Genomic DNA, 17,793 nt, shown 5'->3' with positions numbered 1-17,793 from the left:
ATCTCTATCGCACTCTCTCTCTCGCACTCTCTCTCTCTCGCACTCTCTCTCGCACTCTCTCTCTCTCGCACTCTCTCTCGCACTCTCTCTCTCTCGCACTCTCTCTCGCACTCTCTCTCTCTCGCACTTTCGCACTCTCTCTCGCACTCTCTCTATCTCGCACTCTCTCTCTCTCTCTGGTCTGTAAACCAGTCAGGCCAGTTAGTGGTAACAAATGCTGCTTTCTCACCCCTTTCTCACCCCTTTCTCACCCCATTGCTGACAACTACTCCCCACAACAAAGGGAGGAGCAAAACATTGAGACAATTCTGTTTTATAGCATTGGGATAATTCAGTATGTCTATTCTCCTTAGCTTAGGAGTGCATCCCAAATGGCACCCTATGCCCTTCATAGTGCACTACTTTAGACCAGAGCCCATTGATCCTTAACCAAATCTTGCCACTCACCAGTATTTCATTGTTTGATGATTAGTGTTCTTTATCACGATCACTTTGCTATCTATTCTTGATCGTTGTCTTCAATCAATCAACTTAATTCACTGACAGATCCTTTCAGATACAAGACTAACTCTCTAGGTGTTTACCAGATACAAGACTAACTCTCTAGGTGTTTACCAGATACAAGACTAACTCTCTAGGTGTTTACCAGATACAAGACTAACTCTCTAGGTATTTACCAGATACAAGACTAACTCTCTAGGTATTTACCAGATACAAGACTAACTCTCTAGGTGTTTACCAGATACAAGACTAACTCTCTAGGTATTTACCAGATACAAGACTAACTCTCTAGGTATTTACCAGATACAAGACTAACTCTCTAGGTGTTTACCAGATACAAGACTAACTCTCTAGGTATTTACCAGATACAAGACTAACTCTCTAGGTATTTACCAGATACAAGACTAACTCTCTAGGTATTTACCAGATACAAAACTAACTCTCTAGGTGTTTACCAGATACAAGACTAACTCTCTAGGTATTTACCAGATACAAGACTAACTCTCTAGGTATTTATCAGATACAAGACTAACTCTCTAGGTGTTTACCAAACTGGAGAGTCTATACGGCTCCTTGGCACAATCAGGTACAGAGATCCATTCAGTGATGATGATTGTAGTTGCCTAACATGACGCAACCAAATGAAGAAAGAAAGAAAAGTGATTTTGTTTTGTGGCTGGACCCTGTGCTGACATACTCTGGGTTTGCAGGCAGCACACAGAGAGAGGCTTGGTAGAGTGAGTGGAGGTCATTTCTTTGGAGTTAGTCGCTGTGGGAGAGATACAGAGGAGAGACTGGGCTCCATTCCAGCTGGCCTGACAGCGCTATCAAGTAATGTGTGAGACTGGAGCCCAGGGTGGGGCCTGTTCAGCCCTGTAGAGTACAGCACCCAGCCCAGAGTGGGGCCTGCTCAGCCCTGTAGAGCACAGCACCCAGCCCAGAGTGGGGCCTGCTCAGCCCTGTAGAGCACAACACCCAGCCCAGAGTGGGGCCTGCTCAGCCCTGTAGAGCACAGCAGCCAGCCCAGAGTGGGGCCTGCTCAGCCCTGTAGAACACAGCACCCAGCCCAGAGTGGGGCCTGCTCAGCCCTGTAGAGCACAGCACCCAGCCCAGAGTGGGGCCTGCTCAGCCCTGTAGAGCACAGCACCCAGCCCAGAGTGGGGCCTGCTCAGCCCTGTAGAGTACAGCACCCAGCCCAGAGTGGGGCCTGCTCAGCCCTGTAGAGCACAGCACCCAGCCCAGAGTGGGGCCTGCTCAGCCCTGTAGAGCACAGCACCCAGCCCAGAGTGGGGCCTGCTCAGCCCTGTAGAGTACAGCACCCAGCCCAGAGTGGGGCCTGCTCAGCCCTGTAGAGCACAGCACCCAGCCCAGAGTGGGGCCTGCTCAGCCCTGTAGAGTACAGCACCCAGCCCAGAGTGGGGCCTGCTCAGCCCTGTAGAGCACAGCACCCAGCCCAGAGTGGGGCCTGCTCAGCCCTGTACAGCACAACACCCACCCCAGAGTAGGGCCTGTTCAGCCCTGTAGAGCACAGCACCCAGCCCAGAGTGGGGCCTGCTCAGCCCTGTAGAGCACAGCACCCAGCCCAGAGTGGGGCCTGTTCAGCCCTGTAGAGCACAGCACCCACCCTAGAGTGGGGCCTGCTCAGCCCTGTAGAGCACAACACCCAGCCCAGAGTGGGGCCTGCTCAGCCCTGTAGAGCACAGCACCCACCCTAGAGTGGGCCTGCTCAGCCCTGTAGAGCACAGCACCCAGCCCTCAGTGGGGCCTGTTCAGCCCTGTAGAGCACAGCACCCACCCTAGAGTGGGGCCTGCTCAGCCCTGTAGAGCACAACACAACACCCAGACCTGTTGCCTAGCCCATTGGTTGCTCTCTTAGCAACCTAGCCAGCGCTGAGAGGCTAGGGTGTCTAGCCCTGTAGCCTGTTGCTACAAGCTCTTAGCAAGCAAACAACCTTCACTGAGACCGGACTTGAGGCAAGGTGGGGCCCAGCCTCGTAGCACAGTACTGCACCGCCCAGCACCCAGCCGTTTAGCCTGTTGCCCCCACTACTGTAAGTCTGTCTGGATCAGAGAGTCTGATAAATGACTCTACTGTAAGTCTCTCTGGATAAGAGCGTCTGATAAATGACTCACTACTGTAAGTCTCTCTGGACAAGAGAGTCTGATAAATGATGTAAATGTAAAAAATCTAGCACTGCCTGAGGTGGGACTTGTAGCCTAGCCCGTTTCTCCGATCCCTTAGCAAGTAAGCTAGCACTGCCTGAGGTGGGACTCGTAGCCTAGCCCGTTTCTCCGATCCCTTAGCAAGTAAGCTAGCACTGCCTGAGATGGGACTCGTAGCCTAGCCCGTTGCGCCGATCCCTTAGCAAGCAAGCTAGCACTGCCTGAGGTGGGACTCGTAGCCTAGCCCGTTGCGCCGATTCCTTAGCAAGTAAGCTAGCACTGCCTGAGGTGGGACTCGTAGCCTAGCCCGTTTCTCCGATCCCTTAGCAAGTAAGCTAGCACTGCCTGAGGTGGGACCCGTAGCCTAGCCCGTTTCTCCGATCCCTTAGCAAGTAAGCTAGCACTGCCTGAGGTGGGACTCGTAGCCTAGCCCATTTCTCCATTCCCTTAGCAAGCAAGCTAGCACTGCCTGAGGTGGGACTCGTAGCCTAGCCCATTTCTCCATTCCCTTAGCAAGTAAGCTAGCACTGCCTGAGGTGGGACCCGTAGCCTAGCCCGTTTCTCCGATCCCTTAGCAAGCAAGCTAGCACTGCCTGAGGTGGGACTCGTAGCCTAGCCCGTTTCTCCGATCCCTTAGCAAGTAAGCTAGCACTGAGATGGTGGTAAGACTGGAGGCACATAGAAATCAATCTATTTGTTTGACTGACTAGAACGGGGAAAAGCCCATAAGATGAGGAAAATTTGACAGTACACCCATGGGTACAATCAATATTCTAGTCAGGCTAATTCCCGGCCCGGCCCCACACTCCCTTTAGCAAGCTAGCTAGCGCCACTCCTCTGTGTGCACTGCTGTGATTGTGATCATTAAAACAGTAGTGTGGGGCTACACTGTTTCCTTTAAACCTACCTGAAGCGGTGACTTTGGTGTTTCTCAGAGTATCTCTGTAACTGTTATTCCAGTCGCCTCGCTTTGACCAATGGTGTTAGCTTTACCACATGGGTGTGACCAATAGTACACAGTGTTTTGGATTTGTGATGCCCATGTAACAAGTCAATGCCAAGTCAAGGTTGACATGTTCCTATGTTAATAGCACCAGTGGCAAGAGCCAATTATGTTGTCAGAAAATGTTTCAAACAGACATAAAAACAACCAAATGCAAATCAGATCAAACAAATCTTACCTGAATATGCTTAATTGAATGGATTACAGACAGAGTGCACGTTTATGGAATTCCTTGAGACCGTCTTACCTACGTACGCTGTTGTTCTCCCCCTTGTGACAGGAGGCAAATGAATACAACGCCTCTGGTGTCTGCTAGTGTAGACAGCTGTCATACCCTGAGTCTCTCTAATGAAACACAGTGACAATCCAACCTCGTATCGTTTGGCGTTTATCACCACTGGCCTATCTATTTCAGTACCCGGCAGAAATAACCAACTAGCTAGCTACGCCAACAATAAAGCAGCAAGGAAAGGAAGAGGTTTTTAGCTTGGTGGTGGTGTGATGAAAGACCTTTTTAATGAAGGTTTGAAAAGAGAGAAACACTTGTTGGATCCGTTACCAGACCCTTGTTTACTCCTTGTTGTTTACTTGTTTACTCACCGGTGGCTATTTGCTATAGACAACATGTAGCTATGACGCGATTGGTTTCTGCTCTTCTGCAACTTCAAAAGGGAACACCGGAGTCATACATAACTATAAATCTAGTGAAGATGCAGTTTGTTAACACAATGCAAATATAACTGTTTTATGCGTCAAAGGTTTGTGTTTGGAGTTCATCCTCAAACTAGTTCATCCTGTTTTAAGTAATAAATCAAAATCCTGTTAAGATTTTCCTCTTTTCACCCTTTACTAAAACTTTTACTTTGAGTTCTGTTTTTCAACTGCCACTGAAAGAGTCTGTAAACAGTTATTTGCTGTAATTTTCTTGGACGTAAAGAACATTTCAGCTGTATACCACAACAAGGGGAGGAGGCAGCAGACTAATGACAGTTGTTCAAAAAACACAACTTGTCTTTAAAGAATTTGTCTGTGTGGGGGGCAGCTTGTCACTAGTCCATGCCTGTCTGAGGAATCCAATCTACCAGTTGGTGTTTCTGCTCAAGAGGAAAGACTCTTCTTTGTTTCACAGTACCCTTTGCCAGTCAAAGCGGAGACCTTCAAACGTAGATAGGAATTGTGAACTAAGCCGGATGGAAAGCATTTGTCATGCAACGTACCAAGGTTCAGCTTTTACTGTCGAGACAAATGGCAAAGTTTTCCATCCAACCTTTTTATGTATATAAAGTACATGTCGGATGAAAAATGTCATGACAGGCCTGATGGAAACAAAACATTTTTTCAGTAAACTTTCAAAATGTCGACGAAACTAAATATGCTAGACAAGGTGGGATCTTTTTGTGTTGGTAAAATAAATTATGCAAGAAATGTTGGTGGAAACGCTTTTATACGCAAATATATACACTACCGTTCAAAAGTTTGGGGTCACTTACAAATTTCTGTCACGAACGTGATGAGAGACGGACCAAGGCGCAGCATGATTAGAGTTCCACATCTTTTAATAAAGAAACTTCTACAAAACAATAAACCAACAACAAAATGTGAAAGTAGTGGTGCTTCATACACAAAACAATATCCCACAAAGCAGGTGGGAACATTGACACCTTAAGTATGATCCCCAATTAGAGACAACAAACATCAGCTGCCTCTAATTGGGAACCATACCAAGAGCACCAACATGGAAATGAAAAGACTAGAACACCCCCTAGTCAGACGCACTTCAGGGCGAGTGCGGGGAGCTGGCACAGGACGTACCGGACTGGGGAGGCGCACTGAAGGCCTGATGCGTGGAGCCGGCACAGGTGGCACCGGACTGTTGACACACACTTCAGGAAGGATGCGGGGAGCTGGCACAGGACGTACCCGACTTCTGACAGGCTCTTCAGGTCGAATGCCGTGCAGAACACACCTACATAACATTTCTCTCCTCTCTCTCTCTCTCCCAACTTCTCCATCGCCTCTCTGATGGTCTCTGGCTCTTCAGGGCGAGTGCGGGGAGTTGGCACAGATAGCACCGGACTGGTGTCACGCTCTTCAGCACACCTGCACTGCAGCATACTCCTCGCCAAAGTCATTCTCCGATATCCCTCCTCACACTGTTCCATCGACTCCGAGGCGGGCTCTGGCTCTCTCCTTGTCTCGGCCGACCACCCCTCGTGCCCCCCCCCCCAAAAAAAACACCTCCCCCAAAAAATCTTTCTATGCTGCGTGACAATTCCCTTGTTTTTTGTCCATTAAAATAACATCAAATTGATCAGAAATACAGTGTAGACATTGTTAATGTTGTAAATGACTATTGTAGCTGGAAATGGCTGATATTTAATGGAATATCTACATAGGCGTACAGAGGCCCATTATAAGCAACCATCACTCCTGTGTTCCAATGGCACGTTGTGTTAGCTAATCCAAGTTTATCATTTTAAAAGGCTAATTGATTATTAGAAAACCTTTTTGCAATGATATTAGCACAGCTGAAAACTGTTGTTCTGATTAATGTTTCTAAACACTTCTAAATTAATGTGGATGGTTACGGATAATCCTGAATGACTTGTGAATAATGATGAATGAGACACAAATATCAGACCCCCCCCAAAAAATGCTAACCTCTCACCAATACAATACCGGGAGGTTAGTATGTGTGGGGTACAGAGATGCGGTAGTCATTCAAAAATCATGTTAAACACTATTATTTTAACAGGATCTATGTAACTTATTATGTGACTTGTTAAGCAAATCTTTACTCCTGAACTCATTTAAGCTTGGGGTTGAATACCCATAACAAAGGGGTGGAATACTTATTAACTCAAGACATTTCAGCTTTTCATTTGGAATGAATTTTTATATATTTCGAAAAAAGATAACTCCACTTTGACATTACGGGGTATTGTGTGTAGGCCAGTGACCCCCCCCCCCCGAAAAAAAATCTCTATTAAATCCATTTTAAATTGAGGTTGTAACACAACAAAATGTGGAAAAATTCAAGGAGTGTGAATACTTTCTGAAGACACTATAACCTCAAGCGAGACGCTAACTGTTACGTTTAGCCTAAGGCTAGTCGTTAGTTGTTTCTAACATGTTAATAGACCTGAACTGAAAGTGAATCTTGGCTAAACGTATTAGCAGCCACATGCAGACATCAGAACTAGGCCTACGGCAGACAGCAGCTGGGTATGTGAGGTCTGTGTACAAGCCAAGGTGTTGACTCCTCAGGTGGAACAGTCTTAAGTGAAGGGCCAATACCTCGTGACTGTTTTTGTTTGAGACTGTTTTGGTGACATTTGATAGTCCAGCGATGTGTTCAAGTTGTGGTTTGAACATACTAGTGTTGCGTTGGGAAACTGAAATGACCCAGCTGTCATGCATTGCGTCTTTCTTGTTGTTTTGAGTGATCTGTGGTACATATTTAAAATGGTGTGGCTGCCTGCTATGGTATGGTCTGCCACATAATTCACATTATGTGGCAGACCATACCATAGCAGGCAGCCACACCAAGACGTCAGTTCAATGTCTAGTTTTGATTTATATTTTGTTGAGTTGTCCACCAACGTGAATTTAATGTGAAATCAACAAAACATTTCACCATGTCTTTGGATTTAGGTTAAAAGTTAGGTGAAAAAAAGATGAAATGCCCTTACTTTGATGACTTTTTGCAAATCCAATCAGTTTTCGACATTGATTCAACGTCATCACCAATGTTCCCTCTAATTTCTTTCGGCACTGAGAAAATTAATAATGTTGATTCAACCAGTTTTTGCCCAGTGCTCCACCAGTACCACTTTCAGTATTTACATGTGTTGAAAACACACTTGACTCTTTACAGATGAGCTAATACAGTATATATACAGCAGTTTGTGGACACCCCTTCAAATGAGAGAATTTGTCTATTTCAGCCACACCCGTTGCTGACAGGTGTATAAAATCGAACACACAGCCCATTATCTCTGAGGTGAAGGTCCATTATCTCTCAGGTGAAGGTCCATTATCTCCGAGGTGAATATCCATTATCTCTGAGGTGAAGATCCATTATCTCTAAGGTGAAGGTCCATTCTGTCTGGGGTGAAGGTCCATTAACTCTGAGGTGAAGGTTCATTATCTCTGAGGTGAAGGTCCACTATCTCTGAGGTAAAGGTCCATTATCTCTGAGGTGAAGGTCCATTATCTCTGAGGTGAAGGTCCATTATCTCTGAGGTGAAGGTCCATTCTGTCTGGGGTGAAAGTCCATTAACTCTGAGGTGAAGGTCCATTATCTCTGAGGTGAAGGTCCATTCTGTCTGAGGTGAAGGTCCATTCTGTCTGAGGTGAAGGTCCATTCCCTCTGAGGTGAAGGTCCATTCCCTCTGAGGTGAAGGTCCATTCCCTCTGAGGTGAAGGTCCATTCCCTCTGAGGCGAAAGTCCATTATCTCTGAGGCAAAGGTCCATTGCATTGTTATGAAGACACAATCAGAACACACTGAAGATGTGTGACCTAGTCAGGTAGATATCCCTGGAGCAGTAGAATATTAGTACGGGCATAGTTTATGAATTTGTTTCTACGTCTGTCTGAAAGACATGAATGAATGTGTGTTGACGTTGGTTGCTCTCTTGTGTGAGTAACATATACAAAAGAGATGTGTGGACGTGAGAATGAACTTAACTAGTCGATCAATCAATGTGATTAACTCCTATTCCTCTTCTCTCTTCGTGTGTCCCCTCTGTTAACAGACAAACAGGAAGCAAAAAAAGACACAGCCCTTGGCCTTGCTTGAGCAATCCAAAGTACGTAAGTGTCCTTCATTCAAAGATATAGTCCTCCAAGATGTTGACGACAAGACACAGGCTAAACACAACACGAAACACATCAGTTACTGTAAACCCCGTTAATATGAAATGGCCAGGCAAGCCCTGCCAGATCACACTGTTTAGCTGTTGGTAGTAGCAGCTGTTGCAGGATCATTTTTTAAACTGGGGAGTCAGTGTCGTAAGTCTAAGGAATAACAAACCGCCAAACCGTACGCAGACAATGTAGCCAACAAGGGAGATAGGAAAGAGGCGTACACAGAAATGTTCTGTGGTCAGAAAAAGGCGGGTTAGCTAACTGTTTAGGAACTGCCATTGTCAGATGGTCTGGTCGGGTGGTCTATCCTCGTGATCCCTGCAGGCTTTCTCTCATAGCACAGTTACATAGCAAACTACAATGATGTATAACGCTCATCCCCTTCCCATTCCTTCCCTCCAATTCTGCCCCAATTTTCTTCTTTGATCCTTTTGTGGCCACATTTTTACTTTCATGTCTCCATTGAGCACATTTTGATGAGCTCATAATTTGATTAGAAGATGTTTTGCAGTCAAGGCACAGAGAGACAGAAATGGAAGAAAGTTGTTTGACTGTTGTTTTTTTTGCTTTCTATCACTGCTTGTCTGTCAAATGATTCCATGAACACAACAAGTCTTGTTCACAGTTTGCTTTACCCCTCAACCAGCTGGTCCTTTGACTTTACATTACAGCAATTATTCAAATGATAGTTTCCCTCCTGAACTCCATTTGTCTCTCTCTGTCTCTCTCTCTGTCTCTCTCTCTGTGTCTCTGTCTGTCTCTCTGTCTCTCTCTCTGTCTCTCTCTCTGTGTCTCTCTCTGTCTCTCTCTGTCTCTCTCTCTCTCTGTGTCTCTGTCTCTCTCTCTCTCTCTCTCTCTGTCTCTCTCTCTGTGTCTCTGCCTGTCTGTCTCTCTTTCTGTCTCTCTGTCTCTCTCTCTGTCTCTCTCTGTCTCTCTCTATCTCTCTCTCTGTGTGTCTCTGTCTGTCTCTCTCTCTCTCTCTCTCTCTCTCTCTCTCTCTCTCTCTCTGCCCCTCCCAGTACTCCCTGCCAGGAATATGTCAAAGGAAAATACTTCTCTAGATCATAAAGCATTGTTCCAAAAGGGGGAGGGGAAAGGGCAGTAAAATACACATTTGATGTTATGAAATCTCAAGGACTATTTTAGCAATAGAGAGTAATAGAAGTGAGAGTCGGGTGTGGTGTGGCCGTAGGTTACTTTTTAATGTGAGAGATGAGATGAGGGCGGGACGTAGAGAAGAATAACGAGAGCTGTATAATCCGAGCCGGGAGCTGTTGGTTTCTCCCTCCATCTGCTTTTGTAAATAACTCTTGAGTGCCAACAATAGTAATGGGGCTTGTTTGAGAGTTAGGGCAGCATAGTTTTCATGGGTCTCTCATATCTTGAATGTCTCTATGCAGACAGAGAAAAGCTCTGAAACGCATGGGAAACAGTCAGAGCAAAAGCATGAAATGGGACATGATGCAGGGTGTTTTTGTGTGGCTCTATTGATGATTTCTAATTCATCGGATGAATGCAATGCATATGTTGGTGTTTGGGTGTTCAGGCTCTCACATGGTGCGGGGTGTTCGGGCTCTCACATTGCACGGGGGTTGTCGGGCTCTCACATGGCGCGGGGGTTGTTGGGCTCTCACATGGCGCGGGGTGTTCGGGCTCTCACATGGCGCGGAGTGTTCGGGCTCTCACATGGCGCGTTGACTTTGAGAAACTCACACACACACAGACACACACACACGCGCACACACACTCTGTTTTTCTTATTTACTTAGAATGTATTTTGGTCGCGATACTAAGGGCCCTGTTACTAGCTAGGATCCGTTTTAGATTGTGTTATTAGCTAGCATGCAGTGTCAGTTGACCTGAGTGCAATTTGATCTTCATGAGTTAATTAGATCACGTGTCTTTGTTGAATAACACCCTATTCCCTATGTAGTGTACTACTTTTGATGGGTCCTGGTCAAAAGTATTGCACTATGTCAAGAATAGGGTGTCATTTGGGATGCATCCCTTTGACATTGCAGATTCAGTAGGTCTGCATCGTTGCCTTGTTAAAGTAACTCCCTTTAGCTGGACTGGCTGTGTTGTTGTGTTACTGGAGGAGTTGAAAGCTTTTAGGAGACTTATATGTCATAGGGCACCATAGTTCGAGTCATAATGCCCCAAAAAACCTAGCGGTTAAACAGGGAAATGGTTCCAATAGTTTTTCGTAGAAAATAAAGGAAAGCCGCACACTCTAAGAGCTCAGATGCAAAAATTTTAATAACCAACGTTTCGACAGCTAAGCTGTCTTCATCAGGGTATCATCACAAACACTGAGAGATGAGTCATTTATATAGTGTCAAGAGACACACAGGTGTTTGTAATCATGGCCAAGTATGGCCTAATATCATTGGTTAACTGAAATATTAAAAAAATGGTATACAAGGAACATACAAAAAGACAAACAAATGGATAACATATGATCATAGCATTTGTAGTCTAAAAAGTATCTAACAAACAATTACAATGGCAAAATCACAATAATCACAAGAATGGCTTCAGATCAAAGTCTATGTTGAGACCGAAGGGAGCAAGTGTCTTTAAATTAAAGATCCAGGCAGCCTCTCGTTTTAACAATAAATTATCAAGGTCACCCCCTCTCCTCGGGAGGGTGACATGTTCGATGCCAATATAACGCAGAGACGAAATCGAATGGCCTGCCTCCAAAAAGTGGGCCGCAACTGGGTAAGTCAGGTTTTTGCACCTAATGGTGCTACGGTGCTCTGAGATACGTACTTTTAATTCACGCTTTGTTTTACCCACATAATTTTTACCACAGGGACAAGTTATAAGGTAAATAACTGACTTAGTGGAACACGTAATAACACCTTTAATTGGGATAGATTTCCCTGTTTGGGGGTGTTTGAAGGATCTACATTTGTAAGTGCCATTGCATTGAGCACAGCCATTACACTTGTAATTTCCATCCAGTATGGGCGCAAATAGGCGTTGTTCAGGAATATCTTGGGCTGGTAAATCAGAGTGTACCAATTGGTCTCTGAGATTTCTGCCCCGCGAGAATACGACCAGGGGAAGATCAGAAAACACATTACCAAGACTATCATCGTATTTCAGAATGTGCCAATGTTTGTGAACGATTCCTTTAATTTGTTCAGAGCACTTTGAATAGCGGGTAGTAAGAACGCATTCCACCATTCCTTTTTCCCATAGGGGATTTTAAAAACATTTAAATAAGGGCTGTGTTTCATATTGGCTTACTCTGGCGTGACGTTTTGATAACTGTGTAAATCTCTCTAGGACAAGGTGACTTTAATCAATATATTAGCCTGTATTTACCCCTCAAAAATTAAATGCTAATTAGCTGCTAATGTGGCTATCATAAAGAACTACAAATGTGGCTATCATAAAGAACAGGTGGTAAACAACAGGTGTGGACTAACAGTGAAATTCTTACGTACGACCCTTCCCAACAATGCAGAGAGAAAAGAGAAATAAAGAGAAATCATATAAAAAATATATTTAAAAAATATTTCTAGAAATATATAAAAAAATATGAATAATCATTCCAGGTTCCCCCCTTTTTCTTGAAAGTGACCAAACAGCTGTTTAAAAAAAGCAGTCTTCAAATGACCTTAACGGATTTCATGCATTCTGCAATATCTCCAATCACAAGAGATCAAGGGTTGTGTCCCAAACGACCCCCTATTCCAAGGTCTATTTATTGACCGGTTTTAATTGGACGACAGTGAGATATTGGCCGAAGCTGGGGAGAATAATATATTTACATTCCATTCCAGCATGTCTATCTGCTTATTGTTGAATCGTTGATCTCTTTAAAGTTGTCTGCATTCTGTTGAGTCTGTTTAAACCATGGGCTTGTATCCTCTGTTCACTTAGCTGAAGTATTTTTAAGATGGAATTCATTGCTTTTATCGTCGAGATTAAGCATCTTATTTGAGATTATTTTAATATCATTCTTGTTCAAGAGAGTGGCCTATTCTGTGGCCTACTCTGTGGCCTGTTCTGTGGCCTGCTCTGTGGCCTGCTCTGTGGCCTGCTCTGTGGCCTGCTCTATGGCCCGTTCTGTGGCCCGCTCTGTGGCCTGCTCTGTGGCCTGTTCTGTGGCTGTGTCTGAAATGGCAACATATAGGGATCTTTTCAAAATTAGTGCACTATATAGGCAATAGGATACCATTTCAGACACAGCCTGTGTCATATCCAAAGGGAGGCACAGATGTGTAGTTGATGTGATTTAGGCTTGGGTGGTATCCAGATTGTCATACCGGAATATTCAGTAATACTGGCACTGAACACAAGGGGCACTATTTTCAAACCCCACTGAGTCTCTGTAATCCTAAGGTTAGCAACGCTAACAAGTATACATGTCAAAACCTATAGGAAATGCTAGCTAAATGCTAACGTGTGCATTGCGGACATTTTATACAGTCTCTGACATTAAACTGTTTTGCAGGACAAACATCTCAGCCCATAAAGTTATACAAGTAAATAAAAAATGCATCTCACAGTTTGCTGCACACAACAAATATTAGACAGCGAGGTTCTTTATCCAGGAGGGGATTCTCTGCTGTTACAAAGAGAAGCTTAATTTTTCAAGAAGCTAACCAACTAGATAACTACTGAGTTAGTAAACCAAATGCACAACTGCAGAGCATTTAGCGTATTTTAGACAGTTAACTTAATAGTTATAATATCTAGCTGGCAAACATTTAGTTGTGAATTCTGTACTGTAGCTCCTGAGTGGTGCAGCGGTCTAAGGCACTGTATCTCTGTGGAAGTGGCATCACTACAGTCCCTGGTTCGAATCCAGGCTTTATTACATCCAGCTGTGATTGGGAGTCCCATAGGGCGGTGCACAATTGGCCTGGCTAGGCCCTCATTGTAAATAACAATTTGTTCATAACTGACTTGCCTAGTTAAAAACAAAAAAAGACTGAGAGGGAAAGGAAACCAAACCTTGACCTTCAATTAGACCATAGAATGACAATACTGAGGGGAAAATCAATTGCACATTTTCTGCTCTTTTGTATAAGGAATTTGATGTTTCAGAGATAAAGGCTGACAAGATCGAGATAAATCTAGGACTATCTAGCTCCACAAATAAAAATATATAGATCGCCTGGCGTGTGCTGCACAATAGTGCATGACTCACGAGGCTCCTTGTCTCTCTGTAGTTGTGTGCTTGTAAACAAACACCATGTGACTGGGTATTACCGGTTGGCTTCATAATGTAAAATAATGTGACAGGTGAAATGAAGAACGTGATCTTCTTTATCTTCTAACGTGTATATATATATATATATATATATATATATATATATATATATATATATATATATATTGTTGTATTGGCTGTCATGTTTAGTGATTTATCACCTACTACACCAGACATGACCTGCCGTTGTTAGCCAGATACTTTACCAGTACAGATACCAGTACTGTAAAATAAGTTGAAAAGATGGAACGGAATGAGTGTGGTGGTGAGGGAGAGTGGTACATGTCGCAGATTCAAACTCTCTGTGTGTTGTGTGTCCCAAATGGCACCCTATTCCCTTTATAGTGCACTACTTTTGACGAGGGGGCCTGTAGGGAAAGTTATTCATTAAATAGGGAGAAGTGGATCATTTGGAACACATCCTCAAACAGCTTTTTCTTTATCTCTTCCTCGGTTCTTTCTCTCAGCAGGCCGTTATCTTGCAGAGCAGTGTGGTCTAGTACCATTATAACTATGTACAGTATACAGTAATATATATCATCTTGGCTTCAGTCACTCTCTGCTCATGCTACTGATGGATTTACCAGTTTAACTTGCAATTGTTGTATTTATAGTGGTGCAAAAAAGGAGTATGGTATGGAAACATTTATTTTTAGTTTGAAACTATTATGCAAATATGGAATTAGGCACGAAAGTTTATGGACAGGAGAACATATGCATGTTTATTTCATAGATCTATGGAGCCATATAGCAAATGAAGCCACTACAGCAGATAGTATTAACAGATTGTTACCTGTAGCCACTACAGCAGCTAGTATTTAAAATAACAGATTGTTACCTGTAGCCACTACAGCAGCTAGTATTTAAAATAACAGATTGTTACCTGTAGCCACTACAGCAGCTAGTATTTAAAATAACAGATTGTAACCTGTAGCCACTACAGCAGCTAGTATTTAAAATAACAGATTGTTACCTGTAGCCACTACAGCAGCTAGTATTTAAAATAACAGATTGTTACCTGTAGCCACTACAGCAGCTAGTATTTAAAATAACAGATTGTTACCTGTAGCCACTACAGCAGCTAGTATTTAAAATAACAGATTGTAACCTGTAGCCACTACAGCAGCTAGTATTTAAAATAACAGATTGTTACCTGTAGCCACTACAGCAGCTAGTATTTAAAATAACAGATTGTTACCTGTAGCCACTACAGCAGCTAGTATTTAAAATAACAGATTGTTACCTGTAGCCACTACAGCAGCTAGTATTTAAAATAACAGATTGTTACCTGTAGCCACTACAGCAGCTAGTATTTAAAATAACAGATTGTTACCTGTAGCCACTACAGCAGCTAGTATTTAAAATAACAGATTGTTACCTGTAGCCACTACAGCAGCTAGTATTTAAAATAACAGATTGTAACCTGTAGCCACTACAGCAGCTAGTATTAAAATAACAGATTGTAACCTGTAGCCACTACAGCAGCTAGTATTTAAAATAACAGATTGTTACCTGTAGCCACTACAGCAGCTAGTATTTAAAATAACAGATTGTTACCTGTAGCCACTACAGCAGCTAGTATTTAAAAATAACAGATTGTTACCTGTAGCCACTACAGCAGCTAGTATTTAAAATAACAGATTGTAACCTGTAGCCACTACAGCAGCTAGTATTTAAAATAACAGATTGTTACCTGTAGCCACTACAGCAGCTAGTATTTAAAATAACAGATTGTTACCTGTAGCCACTACAGCAGCTAGTATTTAAAATAACAGATTGTTACCTGTAGCCACTACAGCAGCTAGTATTTAAAATAACAGATTGTAACCTGTAGCCACTACAGCAGCTAGTATTTAAAATAACAGATTGTTACCTGTAGCCACTACAGCAGCTAGTATTTAAAATAACAGATTGTTACCTGTAGCCACTACAGCAGCTAGTATTTAAAATAACAGGTTGTTACCTGTAGCCACTACAGCAGCTAGTATTTAAAATAACAGGTTGTTACCTGTAGCCACTACAGCAGCTAGTATTTAAAATTACAGATTGTTACCTACACCATTCTGACACATAGGAAAGGAAGAGAAAACAAGCTGGAGGGTACTTAATAAGAGACTGTGTGTGCATCCCAAATAGCACCCTATTTCCTATATAGTGCACTACTTTTGACCAGGGCCCATAGGGCTAAATGTAGTGCACTATATAATGAATAGGGTGCCATTCTGGATTTAGCCTATTTATGCACCATTCATGGTGCATATAGCCTAGCTGTTAGGCTATATGCACACTACTAAATGCAGCATAATAAATACAGCATACTAAATGCAGCATAATAAATACAGCATACTAAATGCAGCATACTCTATCTATATCTAGATGTAGATCAGATGTGACCGGTAACAACAAGCATGATGCCCACGGCAATAAGTTAACAATGACACAGTCTCAGAGAGATGTTCTGGATTCCATCCCTCTCCTTTCTTAGAGAAACTTAGACAGACGACAGACATTTTAATTAGTGTGTCTAATCTGAGCACCACAGGAATCTGACAGTGGGTGTGGGCTTGGAGCGAAGGAGTGTGTTCTCTCTCTCTCTCTCTCTCTCTGTCTCATTTCAATTTAAGGACTTTATTGCCTTGGAAACAGATAATAAAATAGATAATAAACAAAAGTTAAAAAAACAATAATTTAAAAAAAATGAAACGTGTTCCCTCTGAATGTTTTCGGTGTCTGAGGTGTACTCCGCCTGTACTCTTTGTCTGCGTCCCAAATGGCACCCTATTCCCTGCCTAGATCTCCAGTTACCCATAGTGCTCTAGTGCTGTGGCAGTAAATGTTACAGTAAATATAATTAGGAGGTAAGGAGATCAAATCATTGGGGGAAAGACAAATCTAGAAAACACCATTTGATAATAAAAATTAAAAAAAGGGGGTTTGCGGTATTCTCAATTGTGTCCCAAGATTGTGAGATAAAGATTGACTTGAAACTTGTTGGATTCCTAGTTGTGACCTCCCTGGCTCCCTCCCTGCTTGCTTTGTGGTTATGACAACTCAATGAAAACAGAGATAATCACTCAGTGGCGTGACTCATATCCTGTTGCTTTTGTTATATCCTGTTGATAGACTTGAGCGCATGGTCAGAGGGGCCGGTACATAATTACAAATCATTTGTAGACTGCAAATTGACTGCAAGAAGCCCAAACAGATATAATATTTGACTAAAACATAATTATTTCAAACCTTGTTTCCATTTGTATAGGATCACGTGTCTCTCTATTATGCGTGGAAATACTTGGAGCTGATATCCTGGTGATTTCTGTCGTGTGTGTGTGTGTGTCCAACAATGAAAATGTAAAAAAAACCTAAAAAACATAGGTGCCCAAATACAACCACCCTGCTGAATCCTGCTGTATGGGTTGATTGGACCAAATGCATCGCCAGCTGGGGAACCCTGTTCTACGGATTGGTTGGACCAAATGGATACGGCCACAGAACTCTTTTTTTCCAATACAAGTTTACACTGTAAAATATAATGTAATGTAAGTTGGCTTAACTTAAAAAAAGTAAGGAAACCGATTTGCCTTGATTTAATTTAAGTTAGATGAACGTATTTCAATTGGAGTCGATTGGACCCCGAATGGATACGGCCACACTGTATAACATACAAGTCTACAGTCTATATGTTCATGTACATGTACAGCACAATCCCTCAGCAAACGTTCAATGTTGCCTGTCATTAAGTTGACTCACAGTACAGTATTCATCGGAACGTTCTTCCCATAAAGGTCAGGAATGAACATTGAACACTGGACACTGGATAGTTCTTCTTCACAGGCTGTGTCCCAAATGGCACCATGGACTTCGGCCCAAAGTAGTGTACTATGTAGGGAATAGGGTGTAATTTGGGACGCAAGCAACACAGTCTTCTTGATGAATTAGGGTCCCTTTGAAAACGGACATAATTGTCTGTCAGAATCTAAAGCGTGGTGTAACATAGGCCTACAATTGTCTGCGTAGGTGGA

At 43.1% G+C, this 17,793-nt stretch overlaps 1 protein-coding gene across 1 annotated transcript in view; it reads left to right on the top strand.

The window, feature by feature from the left end:
• The window catches only part of ahnak (AHNAK nucleoprotein), a 57,433-nt gene that overhangs the window by 10,281 nt on the left and 29,359 nt on the right, over positions 1-17,793 (top strand). The window contains exon 2 of the mRNA XM_029772041.1: positions 8,427-8,480. The gene's annotated coding sequence lies outside the window, so the exon portion shown is untranslated. The remainder of the gene's footprint in view (positions 1-8,426; positions 8,481-17,793) is intronic.

Source organism: Salmo trutta, chromosome 13 (genome assembly GCF_901001165.1).
Source record: "Salmo trutta chromosome 13, fSalTru1.1, whole genome shotgun sequence".
NCBI lineage: Eukaryota > Metazoa > Chordata > Actinopteri > Salmoniformes > Salmonidae > Salmo > Salmo trutta.
This window is presented reverse-complemented; position numbering and strand designations above follow the sequence as displayed.